Here is a 15,121-nt window from a genome sequence, read left to right on the forward strand (position 1 = left end):
AATTTCCCTTATACCAGCTTCTAGCTCCATCCATGTCTTTTGTTTCCTTCTACCCACAAACTTGGGGTGGGGGGACCCCAGAACCCATACATATCCCACAGGACCTCCTGTCTTTGCCCTCCTGTCACAGTGCCCAGTCACTCTGCATAGAAAGCCATCCATACATGAAGGAAAGTGACAGAAGAGTGGAAAGAAACATCAATCTTAACTAATCTCCATTAAATATCTTTTTCAAAATTTACGAAAACATGACAACATTCTACATTGCTCAACTCCTGTCGGGGTCTTGAAAAGGGCCTGGGCAGGTGAGGGACCTGAAGCTTCAGCTTTACCAGTTTCATGGTTAATCTCCCCCCGGACAGTCCTAGGAACTGAAGCCTCAGACTCCTGCTCTCAGGCTCCTTATTAGTTATTCCTTATTTGCAATCCACATCCCTGAGGTTGATGACACCTTGTCCAAGAAAACCCTCCTTGAACTCCCAAGACCAAGCGAGGTGCTCCCCCGTGTCCTCCAGCAGTGCTCGAGCTCCCCTCTGTTGTATACACAGCACACTGCATTGCCAGGTCTGTCCACTAGTCTTATCTCCCCACAAAGATTACAAATTCTGGTAAGGACAGCGACTCGGCCTTCTATTCTGCACTCAGTGAGGCTTCGTAACTGTACATTGAATGAATGAAAGAATCAGAAGTTGCTCTGGTTGTTCCTAGGATTTGGCCACCATACTGATGATCCATTCTTTGGTTTCAGGCCCCCTTGATGAATGCTTGGCAGTTGAGTAAGACTGTACTTATTCGATTCAAACTTGACCTTCTTTTCTGGAATTCATCCTTCCCAAATTTGTTTGGCCTCTTGCAACCAGCCTCCTGCTACCACCTCCCTCCTGAAGGCAGCCAGGTTCTCCGATAAAACATCTCCAACCCTCCTTGCTAACCAGCACCCTTCACTCTCATTGGCTCTATAGGCTTCACGGTATTTTCACATTCATGTCAGTAGATCCTTCCCATGAAGCTCGCAGTGCAGCATGATAGGGATATCTTGTCCCATATCAGGGGAAGAGGAAGAAGCAGGAGGAAGAGAAGAAATGGCAAAAAGAAGGATGAGGAAAAGCAAACAATGAGGGAGGATGAAGGAGAGGAGCAGGAGGAGGAGGATGGAGGGGAGGAAAACTCGCAGATGTGAAGTGATTTAGCTGACCTCACAAAGGGATCTGGAACCTATATGTGAGGTTTATGGACCCCAGTCCAGGGCTCTCTGCACGAAACTGTCCTTTTAAGACAACGCTGTGAAGTGCTCACTGGGAGCCATTCACCTTGGAGGCTTTAAGAGAGAGTCCTAGGAGCCAGAATGGTTGCTGAAACTTTCAGAGGCAGGATTTAAGTGGAGCCTTAAAGTTTGCAGAGGGTTTGGAAAGGACACATTCCTGGAGCAAGAGGGAGAGCAAACGCTCCAGGAACATCACAACTCTCAGTGGGCCCGCGTATGATCTGCACCCAGTATCTGTCCTTTCCAAGAAGAGGAATGCACAATCGTATCAGCCTAGCAAAGTAGCCTGTGTGCAAAGTGCACTTTCAAATGACCAGAGGGCTAGACTGTGTGCAACTTGTCTTTGCACAAAAGCAGTAAACCAATAGTGCAGGGCATTCTAGTCACTACATGGGGCCGTGGTAAGTGCTGAATGTGCAGGCTGCTTGTTGCCCTTTACCCTTGCTTTCCTCTGCCTGTCAGTCCGCAGCAGTAGCCTGCCTGCATAGCTCAAAGAATATGGAGAAACACAAGCTGCAAGGATAGTTGCAGCCCCCACAGGAGCATAGAGTTGCCCCGAAGTGCAAGGGCTCATGCATGGTTTACATCCCTTCTGGAAGTCCCCCTAAACTCTCTGCCTCACTGGTTTCCTGGTACATGATCTAATAAATCTGTACACTCAGCGTAAACTTAGTGCCAGCCCTCATAATGGAATGATTACATGTGTTTTGTGTGTCAGAGACCTGACAGAAAGATTATACAGCATAGTGAAGCAATCGTTGGGGTTTTGGCAAGGGAAGAAGGAGATAAATATGTGTCCAGGGGAGAAAAATAGTAACTCATGGATTTGCCGCCTCTGTGTCATTCAATCATTCAGCAAAAATGTATTAAGTTTAGGTCAACCTACATTTATCAAGTGCCTCCTATGTGACAGGCATTGTGTTACGTCCTATGAGTACTGGGGTGCACAAGACACATCATTTATCCTTGGAGCTTGTGGAGAAGTCCATCAGAAGAGACAGATGTATAAGAGGTGGTTTCAGTATAATGTGGTAAGTGCGATGATCAGGGTGTGACGGGGGATGAGGGCAGTAGAGGACGGTTACTTGGCTCTGCCTGGAGTGTCAGAGGAGGCTTCTGCAAGGTCTGGAGGGATGAGCAGAGTGAGGGAGAGAAGAGCCCAAAGCAGAGGAAATGGCATGAACAAAAGTGGAGGAGTGCAAATGTCCTGGGACACTGTGTGTTTGGAAGGGGGAAGGAGAGAGGGATGGACACAAAGGGACTAAACAGAAGAAGTTTGATGTTACTAGAGTGAAAAAACAAGACTGGTAGTGTTGTGAGGGCTTCAGAGAGAAGCCTAGGCAGCTCCACCAAGGAGCCATCAACCAGAACAGCTGGCAGGTTACAGATGCATTTAGGGTCATAGCGATAGAAGACCTTATTAGAGAAGATACCAAGCCTGAGAAGAAGTGGGAAGGTGCCAAAAGTGAGTTGAGGAATTACATGGAATGGGGTTTACACGAGGGCAGCAAAGGCACTAGATGGGGGGAAGGGTCCCAAAGGCCGTGACCCTTGAGCAGATGAGAGGATCCTCTGCGAGACGGAAGAAAAGAAAGCGGATGTCAGTTCAGGTGAAGAGAGTACTTTGATCAAAGACTTGGTGACAGGATTGATTTAGGTCACTTTGGGATTGCAGAGAAAGTGAAACCATAGTGTGAAAACATTTTCAAAATAAAAAAAATTAAATCTTTGCACATAAAGCATTCTAAGTTGGAGAGGTCACTTCCCTTGTAGTTCTGGCTGGGCAGGGAGGGAGCATGAACGTAGCACTCATGGGCTAACTGCAGGGCAGAGACGGTATGGCAGTGCTTTTGTGGCCAACACTAACATGTATTCAAGAAGCTCTCCCTTTTAAAAAATCTGTGAGAACACCCTGTTCCAAAGTAGGTAATTCACGTATAGCTCTGGATCACAGAGAAATGATAGAAATCAGCAGCAAGAAGCTTCATATAGGCAAGTGATTGAAGTCTTTCCCCCCAGGCCTATTAAAGGGGGCAACTATATGGAAAGGGACCTAACCATTTGCCATGGACACCAAGACAATTTTGTTTGGGACAAATGCTAACCAAGACAAGACGCCAAGGAAACAAGCGTAAATCTGGATAGTCCAGGCAAACCGGGGCATGTGTTCCCTCTACCAGCCAGAGTGAAGTTGGGAAAACAAAAACCAAGCTAGGCATTGCAACAGAGAGAATTTAACAGACAAAATGGGTTAATCAGGTGGGAGAGTCTTAAGAAAGCACAGTGGGAGCACTGCAGTAAGACCGAGGAGTAGGCATGGGAAATCAAGGGCAAAGGTCGGGGTTCTCAGAACCCAGAAGCTTGGAGGACAGCCTCCTGCAGAGCTGGGGCTCAGCCGCTGGGGAGGGAGCACTGCCCTTCTGCTTCTGGAAGGCTCAGGGGCGCAGAAGAGGAAGCTCATGGAGCAGGGGCTCAGCTCTCAGAGGTGGGCACTGCCCACAGGCGATGGCCCCTGCACGGGGCTGGCACTGGGGATACTGAAAGAAGCTGGAAGCTTAAACTTTACGGTGATGCCAGATGCAGGGCAGCGCTGGAGAAATGCTGACAGCAGCAGTGAGAAAACCACCTTCCAGTCTCTGCTAATGCCAGCTATTCACAAAGTCTAAGGGCTGGGAGACGAAAAATACAGTTTGCAGGGTCCCAGTCCCAGCTTCACATAACAGAGTAGGAAGGAGGGTTTGGAATGGGGCGACACTCCTGTAGTAAACAGTACGGTCACTCTGACTAGACTTCTGGTGCCATGCTTGAAAACAGCCCTGGTTTTGAGGAGGGAATTCACCTTAAAGACCACTCAGCCCAAGAAGTGATGGAACCATAATCTGGTCTCTGCAGAAGAAGGGAGAAACACTTACCAGTTACTCCTTTTGTGCCAGGAGCTTTACAAATGTTGGTTCATTAATCACAATAATCCCAGAGAACGGGTCTTCATCCCATTTTACAGATGAAGTTTTAAGTGCTTAAGCAGCGTGTGCATGACCAAGCAGCTAGTAAGAGGCAAGGTCAGGACTAGAAACCAGTTCTCTGTGATCCCCAAACCCAGCTCTTTCTACCACTTTTGGGTCTTTCTACGGTGGAAGCTGTGTCTTCACAGGGCTGAGACCAGGATCCTGGATGGAGGGGCAGTGGCTGGACCACTCCTGGAGACCCCGAGCCACATGGCCTCTGCCACCACTGGCCTCTTGAAAGCTCAGGCCCCGGAGGTCTTCCATCCTCTGGGTTCACATCTAGCCAGATTCCAGCAACACTGAAGTGATTTACTCCTGCCCAGTTCAGGCCTTGCTCTGGCTGAAGGAGCCAGAACTTTGAATGAGCTCGCCACCTCTTGGAGGAAGCACCATGCTGCAGCCACCCCTGACTGCTCTGTGTGATGTCCAGTGAAGAGTGTTTGTGTCTGTGTGTCTGTCCGTGTAGTCGTGTGCCTTATGAATTCAACCTTACTCAACAGGATGGCATTCTTGGATAACAGGCTATTCATCCAGAGAGCCAAAAATTGCAAAGGCAAGAGCTGTTTTTTGGCTGAATCAAGTCTCCAGTCTCAGCTGAAGATGGAAGCAAATTGTGCCTGTATTTTCTGGAAACGCTGATGCTGAGATGGGACCTGATGGAGGAATTCACCAAGGCCCAAGGGAACTGAGAAGATAAATGCTACCAGGCGGTTGCAACTTGAGCAAAATTCAAAAACAATAGAACATCAACTTAAGATCACAGAAGGCTATGGTGAGGGTGACAGAAAGCAAGGGAAACGACTTGGTCCCGAGACAAATGAGGACATGAATAATGGGTGATGGCACTATAAACGTTGCTTTGAAAGGGAGCCCGAAGGGAAGGAGGCAGAGTCAGCTCTCCCTGCCCGGGGACTCCAGCTCATCACGGAGGAAGAGGGAAATGCAGCTGCGGTTTGGCAACTTGCCTGCCCGAATGCCCGGCTCCAGCCTTTACCATGGTTTCCTGAGCTGCTCGAGAGGGACAGGTATGGGTTTCTTGTGTCATGCCCGTGTTTTTGCACAGAGGGCTTGTGGTCTTTTGGCAAGTGACTTAGCTGGAGCCACATGGCTGCCAGCATGGCAGCTGTTACCACTTACACCAAGAACATCTGGCCTGAAGATTGCAGTAAAAGTGACACTTGTCTACAGAGAAAAAATGTTTAAGTATACATTTTGGACATGAAGAAATAAGTAATGACATTTAATGTTTTCATAAAGCTGCTACACTGAGCAGCAATCATCCAAACCCCAGGCCGGACAACCATCGGTGCATCTGTACACCACGGCATGCCTCCAGGGCTTACAGAGTGCCCAGAACATCACTGCAGGGTACAGATTTTGTCCTCTGCAGATGGAGAACAAAGGGAGTCCCTTGTAAGACCCCTCCCACCAAGACCGAACTCGGAAAAATGGGGAGCGGCAAGAAAATATAGACAACCAGCCAGATGTCAGGAAAGCTCCGAGTTACACTCGAGTTACTGGGTAAATCATATTTGGAGGTTCAAGTTTCTCATCTGTGAGATGGAGGTGTCAAAGATGATATGTTTAAGGTTCCTCCAAGAGTTTATACTCTATGCTTCTTGGAAGAGAAGCAATTCCACTATTCCTATGCCAATCCTGTAGGTTAAACATGATCCTTTCCAGACCCTGCTCTTAAAATGCACATCTCCCTTGATGTGGGGATTCATGCAACCCCTCCAACCTCAGAAGGGAGAGAGTCACACTGGGCCAGCCTGAAAGCCTGGGCCTCCTGGAGAAGAATATAGCACCTAGAGAGGGAGGCAGCACTGCCGACACCTGGCCTGGTGGCCCCTTGCAGCCCTGCATCTGATGCTCTCAGCATAGCTGCCTGGGGCCATCTTGAGCTTTTGATTTTAAAGAGAGGAATTGAAGAGAAGCGGAAGCACACTTTCTGAAACTGGGCTCCGTTTTGTTGGCAGAGTGTTGGTGAGGATGGTAGGGTAACTACACTGTTTGGCAGCTCGGGATAACCAAGTAAGAGTGTATATTTAAGGACTTTGTGATTTGTGAGAGATCAACCCTTTGCATAATTTTAACATGCCACCACTCCTCACTATGGTTGTCCTTTGAATTTAAAAATGTGGTTTGTGCCAAGGTGACACAATGAACAATGCATTATTAAATGTGTGAATATCATATACATACACATATACATATGTCACTGTGTAAGTTCATGTCTCACCAAAGTAGAGTCTATGGGCCCTTTCTAAATTTCTCTTCAGTTAGGAAGTAGGAGGTAGGGGCAGGTACCATCGCTCCCCAAACACCATAGGCTCCACTGTATCCTTCATCCCCCTCCCTCCTGCAGCAAGCTCTGCAGCCAGCGCTTTCATGCCCTGATCACCCTTTCCACTGGAGGGTGTGCTCAGGCGCTCAGATTTCGGGAGCCAGGAGAAGAGAGTAACCCTGTGGAAAGAGCAGACCCAGAGCAGGGTTTGAGGGTTCAGAGGGCACCTGTGGTTTGGTGTTACAAGGTTTCTAAGCTTTGGTCTCTGGGCCTTTGATTTGAGTTTGCCCATCTAGAAGCTGAGATTAAAATCCTGTGCAAAGACCTTGAGCAGGGCTAGAGGCTAGGCCTGGGGCTCAAACGTTCTTATGCATACATCTTGGGGCAGGGGACTTGCTGAAATGCAGCTTCCAAGTCAGTAGGCCAAGGTGGGGCCTGAGCTTCTACATTTCTAACAAGTTCTCAGGTGATTCTTATGCCACCAGCAGGCCGCACTCCAGGCTGTCTATTTATGACTTTGGGGCAAGTTATATGATATTTCTAAGGTAAATCTCCTCTGACAGAAAATGAGAATAATCATTGTACCAACCTCTTTGGTTTGCTGTGAGGATTCAGGCAGATCACATGGGTGATCTGCACACCAAGGGCCCACCAGCTCAGGAGCTGGGAGGGTCCTACAGAGAACTGTGCCTGGCTCTGCCCTCTGAGGCTTCAGCCTTCTTCCAGCATGGCCCCCGTGAGCCTGGGCCCAACCACAGGAAGGTCCCTGGTCTCCACTTCTCTGTTAATAAAATGGAAGTAACAGAAATCATGCCTCCTTCCACACAACCAAGCTCCTTCCTTACCAAAGTCACTCCAGGTCAGTGACTGAAATCTGAGGTCCTTCCTGTTCAACCAGGGGGTCCTAACTTACAGATATCAGTGTAAACGCTGTCAAAGAGATGTATTGGATATTAGTGGATCCGTATGCGTGATCGGTGACTAAAATTGACAGTATTTATACAGGACACTTCATACTGCTTTGTATCAATAGACATTTTGTTTTACTTGAGCAAAATGGGAAAGTACTGGTAAAATAAAAGCAGTTCAAAAAAACCTGTGGGCTAGCACCTGATGTCCTTACTCTGAGTAATACAGGGGAATAAGGAACCAGCCTAGCATTTCCATTCAGCAGTGCTTGATTGTGTCTGGGTGGAGAATCACCATAAATTCTGCCACAAAATCTGGGAGGTGTAGTTGAGTGACAACCATGGGCTCCTCCTTGCGGAGAACATGTACAGAACAAGCCATGCACTGAAAAACAGGCCACCAAGTGACTTTAGCAGCTTTTCTCCCCTCTATTCACCCGAATATGATCAGGTTCCCAACACAGAAACTAATTGCCACCTGGCTGAAGCAATGCATCCCCTTGGCTTCTGTTTGACCTCACTTGAAAAGCCAGCTTCACTGGTTGGTTCACTCCTGGGCTGGGTGGGAACATTCCTGTGGAACAGACTTTTTCCTTTGTGGGTCAAGATGGCATTTTTTCCAAGACCTGGGATGGCTCATGCACTCAGATACACTCGGATTCTCAGCTCCGACACGACTGAATGGAAGGAAACCCAAGCACCTGCCCTGAGCCTCCATTCCCCGGCACATACAATGTGGACACTTACAGTTTAGGAACTGAGAAGGCTTTTTATGATGATCAGGTACAGTCCTCTGCATTTCCAAATCAAGAAAAAAGCATTACAAGAAGAAATACCTACTCAGGTGTATACAATACTTTAACGAAGGGGCATTTCTTTGACTCAAAATTTTTCTCAGCAAGACCTGTTTACCACAGGGCAGAATCATACTTGTCTAGGTTCTCAATATGTCTGTGCTCAAAAGACCACCGCTTCCAAATCACCTGTGGATCTTTGAACACATGCAGAGTCTCAGCGCCCATGGCAGGCCTCCCACATCAGAAACGCTGAGGACGGGGTCTGGGAATCTGCATTGCGAATCCACTCTGTCCGTGGCTCTGTGGCAGGCATAGGATTTTGAAAAGCACTTTCTTAAACCATTAACATACTGTCAGTTATGACCCCAGCAAACATTAACTGACTGCCCAGCCCTTAAACTGAGCTGGGGGATGTGTGCTGGCCTCCCTTTCCTCTGACTGGCTGTTGTACCAAGCTAAGACTGAAATGCCATCCTGCTGCGGTGCCCCTGGCTCCCAGCATTTTGTTGTCTGTGCAGGTCCCTGGGCATTGAGAACCAAGCTTTTTTCACCCAGAGATGGGTCTGGTACCTTTTGCAGCTCCCCCTTGCTATCCTCTCAGAAAAAATTTAAAAGAACAAGCCCACTACAACACATGGCTTATTCTTTTTCAGATGAATCTTCTGAAATGTTTGTTACAGACTGAATTTTTGGCAAACCAAGTCATGATTCCAGAAATTCTTTATCTGGAATACATTGATAATAACACTTTCATTTTACGTTTTCTATCCATTTCCTCATTGTTGACATGGGATATGCAAACTAATACCCGAAGATACCTAAAGACCCTACCATTGGTGATTTTGAAATGAAATATCATATGCTAATGTATTTCCCTTTTTTATATTTTGGGTTTGCTCGAAATGTTTCAGCCAATGGTTTTCTTTTCAGAGGAGATTTTCTCATGTAGGGAATGACCTTCGGAGGCCTGACCAGCAAATGGATTTGCTTGGAGTCACCTGGGAATGAAGGGCACCGTGGTGGGGGGCTGGCATTCTAAGCGCCTGCACCAGCTTCCAGCTGAGACGTGAAGGCAGGTGCTTGTGGTGGCCTGAACCGAGGAGTGTGGTTTCCTGCTCTGTGCATCCACACACACCCCTCCTCCTCCTCAGCCTAACTTCATACAAATCTGAGAAACAATGGGAAGTTCTTCTAGCAGGGTTGGGGGTGGGGTGTCCTTTCCCAGCTCGTTGGTCTGTTTGGATTTTTCCAAGGGACAAATATTAGGGAACATTCTTAATTCCTATTTCTCAGAGGACCCCACGTCTCCCCCAGGCCGGTGCTTGAGTTCCAGCCACACCTGGTGGAGGAATGCCCTGGACTAGAGCTGCATCCACGTGCCTTCCAGAGTCCTAGGGACGATCACTTCTCTCCCATTTGGACCTTCACTGTGGGGACTCAGCACATCTTCAGTGTGACAGCCTGAACTGAGGAATCCCCCCTCTCATAAACAATGAAGTTGCAGAAGCCCTCTCCCAACCCCTTCCACCCAGTCAGCTTCATTACTCCTGTACCAAGGTGAGGCACCCCGCGGCTTCACATCACATAGGGAAGGCTGGTGGTCTTACTAGTTCTTCGGAATGTTTAAGTGGTGTCCCTTCCTTACCAGCCCTCATGGCAACCTCAGGATGAGGAAGTAGGAGACCCTACCTCTTACTGGATGGAGCAAGAGAGTGCTGGGTTGCAGGTGAGTGGAACTTTCCCCTAGGAGCCTGGAGGAGGGGCCCGGAGTCTGTCTTCCCCTCAGTCTCCAGCTTGCTTTCTCTGCATAAGTTCCCAGCCTTTGCTCCAAAGAGTGGTGAAGAGCTAACAATCGGTCTTGGAAAGCACGAGGACAACAAATGACACTTCACTCTGGAAGCTGCTCTATGCTGTGCGGTTTGAAGCAATCTCAGCCTCTGTTTTCTTCCTTACTAGAAATTGTGCAACTTCAGCTCTGAATTTTCCAGGGTGCCTGCAAGGAGGGTGGTAAGGAAGTGGATAGGGGCCTGTGGGAGCAGCACAGCTGAAGCTCCCAAGGATCGACTACACCCTGTTTTCTTCTGTAGGCAGAGGACAGATCACAGAGCAAGACAGTTAAATTCTTAGGACCTCTCTCTCCAGGGCCCTATCCGGAAAGCTGGAGCTTTGAAGACAAGAGAAAGAGCATCAGAGAAGAGAACTCCCCAGACAGTAGAATGGTGGCTGGGGAGCGGGGGAATTGGAGAGATATCTTCTAAGGGTACAAACTTGAAACTAGTAGATACATTCTGGACATCTAATGCACAGCGAAGTGACTATAATCAACAATACTTCAAAGTTGCTAGGAGACTAGATCTTAAGAGTTCTCACTACAAGAAAGAAGATAATTATGTGAAGTGATAGAGGTGTTAGCTAGCGCTCTGGTGGTAATCATACTGCAATATATAAATATATCAAATCTACACGTGTGCACTTTAAACGTAAACAACGTTACATGACAGCTACATCCAAATAATTTTTTTTATTTCAAAAAGATTTAAGTTTGATGCCAAGGAGAAGAGATGGTACAGCTAGAATACTCTGTGCCGGGTAGGCAAAGGACCTGGCAACTAATGGGCTGGGAGGAAGTCGGCGGTAGGAAGCGTTGCCCGCGTCAAGAAAACCGATTCACAGAGGCAAATTCCCTCTATTCCTACGTTTCTTCAGGAAACCCAAATAGGGGCAGCGGAGGAGCAGAGTTCTGGCTAGCGCCGGGCTGGGGAGAGAGGGAGGGAACTTGACAGCCCGACCCTTCTGGCCTCTGGGGGACCTACCCTAGAGGTAGTGCTAACCTAGCTCGGAGAGTGCAGAAAAGTCACAGCTCCTAACTCACTGTTTTTTTTCAGGACGAGAAAGTAATGGTGGTAGATAGCTGCCAAGGGTTTCGGATTATTTAACACACACACACACACACACACACACACACACACACACACACACACACACACACACACACACACACACACACACGGTTTCGGATTATTTAACACACACACACGGTTTCGAATTATTTAACACACGGTTTCGAGCAGGGAAAACAGAAACCCCCGCGACGGAAGGGAATTCCTCTTTTGTTTGTTCTTTGGAACGGCACTCGTTCGTAGTTTTAAACAAGTAAAGGCTAATTTCGTAATTCAGAAAAGAAAATCTAAAGGAAAAAACCACTCAACATTAAATAAGTATAAGTGGATTTGAGACTTTTCGAGGAAGGAGTACCGGGAGATGTTACTTGCTCACCAGCAGGTGGCGCGTTTTCTTTAGGATTGCGTCCCCGAATCTCGATGAAACATCGCAGCCAGACTTGCTCCGAGTCCCCTTGCCGGAAATCGCAACGCAGATAATAACCCTCCAGTGTCTGGAAATGTTTAATTACCGCGAACGCTCAGTCCTCCTGCAATAACCGCCGCCGATGTAGCAGGTCAAAGACGTAGCGCCGCGAGTGTAGTAAGGTAACTATCCGCAGGGTTTCATTCTGACTATACAATTCAGTTAAAAATAACTTTTCCTCTTTCTCAGTTTGATTAGACACTGTGTCGTTTCTAGTACATTTATTTCTACCTTGGATAAAAGGAAAAGTTCAGTAATCTTAGAATGTACATATGTTATGGTCTAAACTGACAACTCAGATTTGTACAAAACGTAAAAACTCACCCCACCTTTTACACACATTTTATATTTGATGCTGACAATTCAAGGCATTATTATCATTCCATTTTACCGAGGATAGTATGTCCAGAGTTCATGCAATTCAACATGAATATCGTGCTTCGTACATATGCTTCTTCTAAACCAAGGGTTGAGATATGTGTATTTATTGTTACATTTATTAAGGTGACAAGTAGTTACGAGATTCTTACATGATCAGAGAGAACTTACGAAACGGGAATTGCCTGGAAAAATCGTTCACTTTTCCTTTCAGTTTTGATACTGTAACTTGTCTGTCGCTGTCACAATAAACACGACTACTGGGTTCACCTGGGGTTTATTCTCCTAAGACCCTGGAGCTGCTCCTGCGGTATCAGAGCGTTTTATGTGTATAGTGTGTGTGGATTTCGTGTTACCTACCTCCCGTGCTTAAAAACTTTCCCCCGAAGCTGAATTTTGACCTGATTGATCGTAATGGTTCCAGAGGAACTATTGAATCATTACAATCCATCATTTAAATGATTACAGAGGGATACCTAAATCTCCCAGTTATTTGAAAGCTCTGTACATGCATAAAGGGGGATCAAATGAGCAGACCCCCCAATTGTCCACAAAGCAGACACAGAAAAGCTTGAGTTGGAAACAAAAATTCCCAAGTGCTAAGCAAATTCCATGTTTTAACAAATGAGGTCATTTTTGTGTGGCTGAGGAGTGGAGAGGTGGGTTCAGTTTTTATCCCAAACACCCCAAAGCAATTTAGGCTACGTTCTAGTTAATTTTCTGGAAGCTGTTGAATTTTCACTCCGAAAATAAGCTGGGGCACTTTTCCTTCCCAGTAAGCAGGAATCAGGAGAGGGGCTGGGGTGGGGTGCGGAGACCAGCAGAGGCTGTCTCCACCCCGAGAGTGCCCAGAAAGAGGCGGTGTCGAGGGTTTCTGCGGGATTGGACTCAGCAAAGTCCAGGACTGGGTGGCTTGGGCCGTTTTGTACGTCGATCCCTGCTGGACCCCGCACATACAGGTGGGGTATAATCTGGACCCGGAGGCCTGGTAACTACTGTAAAGATGCTTCCCCAAGGCTGCTTGGTCCCGACCGATTTGGGGACCCCTTAGGCGCTCGCGGTTCAGCCCCGTAGGCAGTGTGGTGGGCGGGAGAGCCAGAAGGAATTCAGGCAGCGTTTTGCGCGGGTTCTGGTAGCTAGTTGGAGCCCGCAGGCTCAGAGCGTGCAGAGGCTGCCGCCGCTGAGGCGGAGGGCGCGGGGATTGGGAGGGAATGGAATGGGCGTCTAGACAGGAGCTTTGCCACCTTCTCTGGGCTCGGGGCCAAAGGACAGTTGGGTCCTGGCTACTGAGGATATTCAGCCAATTCGAAACGTGATGTCATTGCAAGTCCTAAACGAATCTGACTTCGCTAAAAAGTTACCTGGTAGCCCGTACTTGTCCTGGGTTGTGTCCTCCTCAATCCATCCAAGATGCAATCCCGGCAGAGGGCTGCCACCTAGACGTGCTTAACCTGATCAATTTCTCTTAACTAGGTGTGGGAGGGGAGCCCACTGTTGCTCTCCCACACACACAGCTGCATAGTGGTTCTTAGGTTCCTGGATTCCTTCCTGTCTGTCCCACTCAGAGGGAACCAGGACCAGGTCAGCCTCCAGTGAAGATCAAGGCCACCTGGTTTGTGGGTCATCCTCTTGGGAACTCAGACTGAGATGAAGGACTCTTCAGCGACTAGCAAATCTTGAATTTCCTTATCCTGGCTTTCTGGGGTTGTTCATTGTGTGAGTCCTAGGAGGAATGTCCTGGAAGCCCTCCTTTACTGAGGCTGTGTGATGTCAGTGTCCTGCACCTCTCTCGCTTTGTCCTGTCCTACCTGGCAGACCAGCTCCAGAGGAGCCAGCCAGGACTCCTATAGGAGGCAGAGCCTGAGACTCTTGGCCATGAGCAGCCAGCTCCAACCTCGATCCCCATCTTGCTAACACCATGGAGTTTCAGTATTTGGCCCTGGTCAAGATCAATTTTCTAGATACCTGAGACTCTTGGCCATGAGCAGCCAGCTCCAATCTTGATCCCCATCTTGCTAACACCACGGAGGTCCAGAATTTGGCCCTGGTCAGGATCAATTTTCCAGATAACCTGGGAGAAGTGACATTAACCTGGTTGCACAGTCCTTTCTTTAGGATTCTAAAGACACCCTCTCCAAGAGCTCTTTAGGGATACTGTTACCTGGAGATTTCTAGTAGTGCTTGAAGCATATTGGCCAAGGACCTGATTCAAAAGAAAAAGGCAAGTGGAGATGGAGGAAGCAGAGCTGTGCTGTGTGGCATTCTGCACAGGAGATGGGGTTTGTGCACCCCATGGGGCTCCATCCCACCTGAAGTCCTCTTCCGAGGAGTCATTCACTAAGCAGTCGGACATCCAGGTGCCCAACCATGGAGACCTCTTCTGGGCTCTTTCACTGCAGGTGGTGGATCCAGAGTCGCGTCTCCTGGGAGAGCCTGAGACTGGCATACACAAATCCCCCAGCCATGATGGAAGCCGGTACAAGCCAGGAATGCCCTGCTGGACTTTCCCTCCTGGCCTTTCCCTGCTCTTGGAACCCGCTGCCCTGGAATCATGGAAAGGAGTGATCTCAGCTCTCTTCTGCACCCAAGAGGCCTTGTGCTGGCCAGAATGTCACCCCATACTGGCAGTGGCTAGAATTCCAGCTGCACAGGCGGACTTAGGTGGGTCCCTTACTCAAGCACTAACCTGTGGTGGGGGGAGGAGTAGGGGGGTGAGTGCAGTTCCTTGGGACAAAGACTGTATCCTTCCCTTCTTCCTCTCTGCTCAGACTAAAGATACCTAGGGGCTATGGGCCAGGTTTTTTTCTAATGGCCTAGGAATAAGACAAGAGTCTCCCTCAACTATGCCTTTCAGGGCATTTCCACCACTATTTCCCTACATCACAGAACGGCACCCCTAAAAAGTCAGATGGGACTTGCAGAGTGAAGCTGAACATAGTGGCATCTCCTCCCCAGAGACATCATAGGGCAGCAGTAGCTAGTGGTCCCGGAGACTAAGACCAAGCCCCAAGAGTATAAGCAGCAGCCTTGGGGTGAACTCCGTGAGTGTGGCGGGGTGAATCTGGAGCCACCCAAGCCCCAGGAAACCAGCGCCTCATCCCAAGCCCAGGGCCTGG

The sequence above is a fragment of the Manis pentadactyla genome, chromosome 2, assembly GCF_030020395.1.
Source record: "Manis pentadactyla isolate mManPen7 chromosome 2, mManPen7.hap1, whole genome shotgun sequence".
In the NCBI taxonomy this organism is placed as follows: domain Eukaryota; kingdom Metazoa; phylum Chordata; class Mammalia; order Pholidota; family Manidae; genus Manis; species Manis pentadactyla.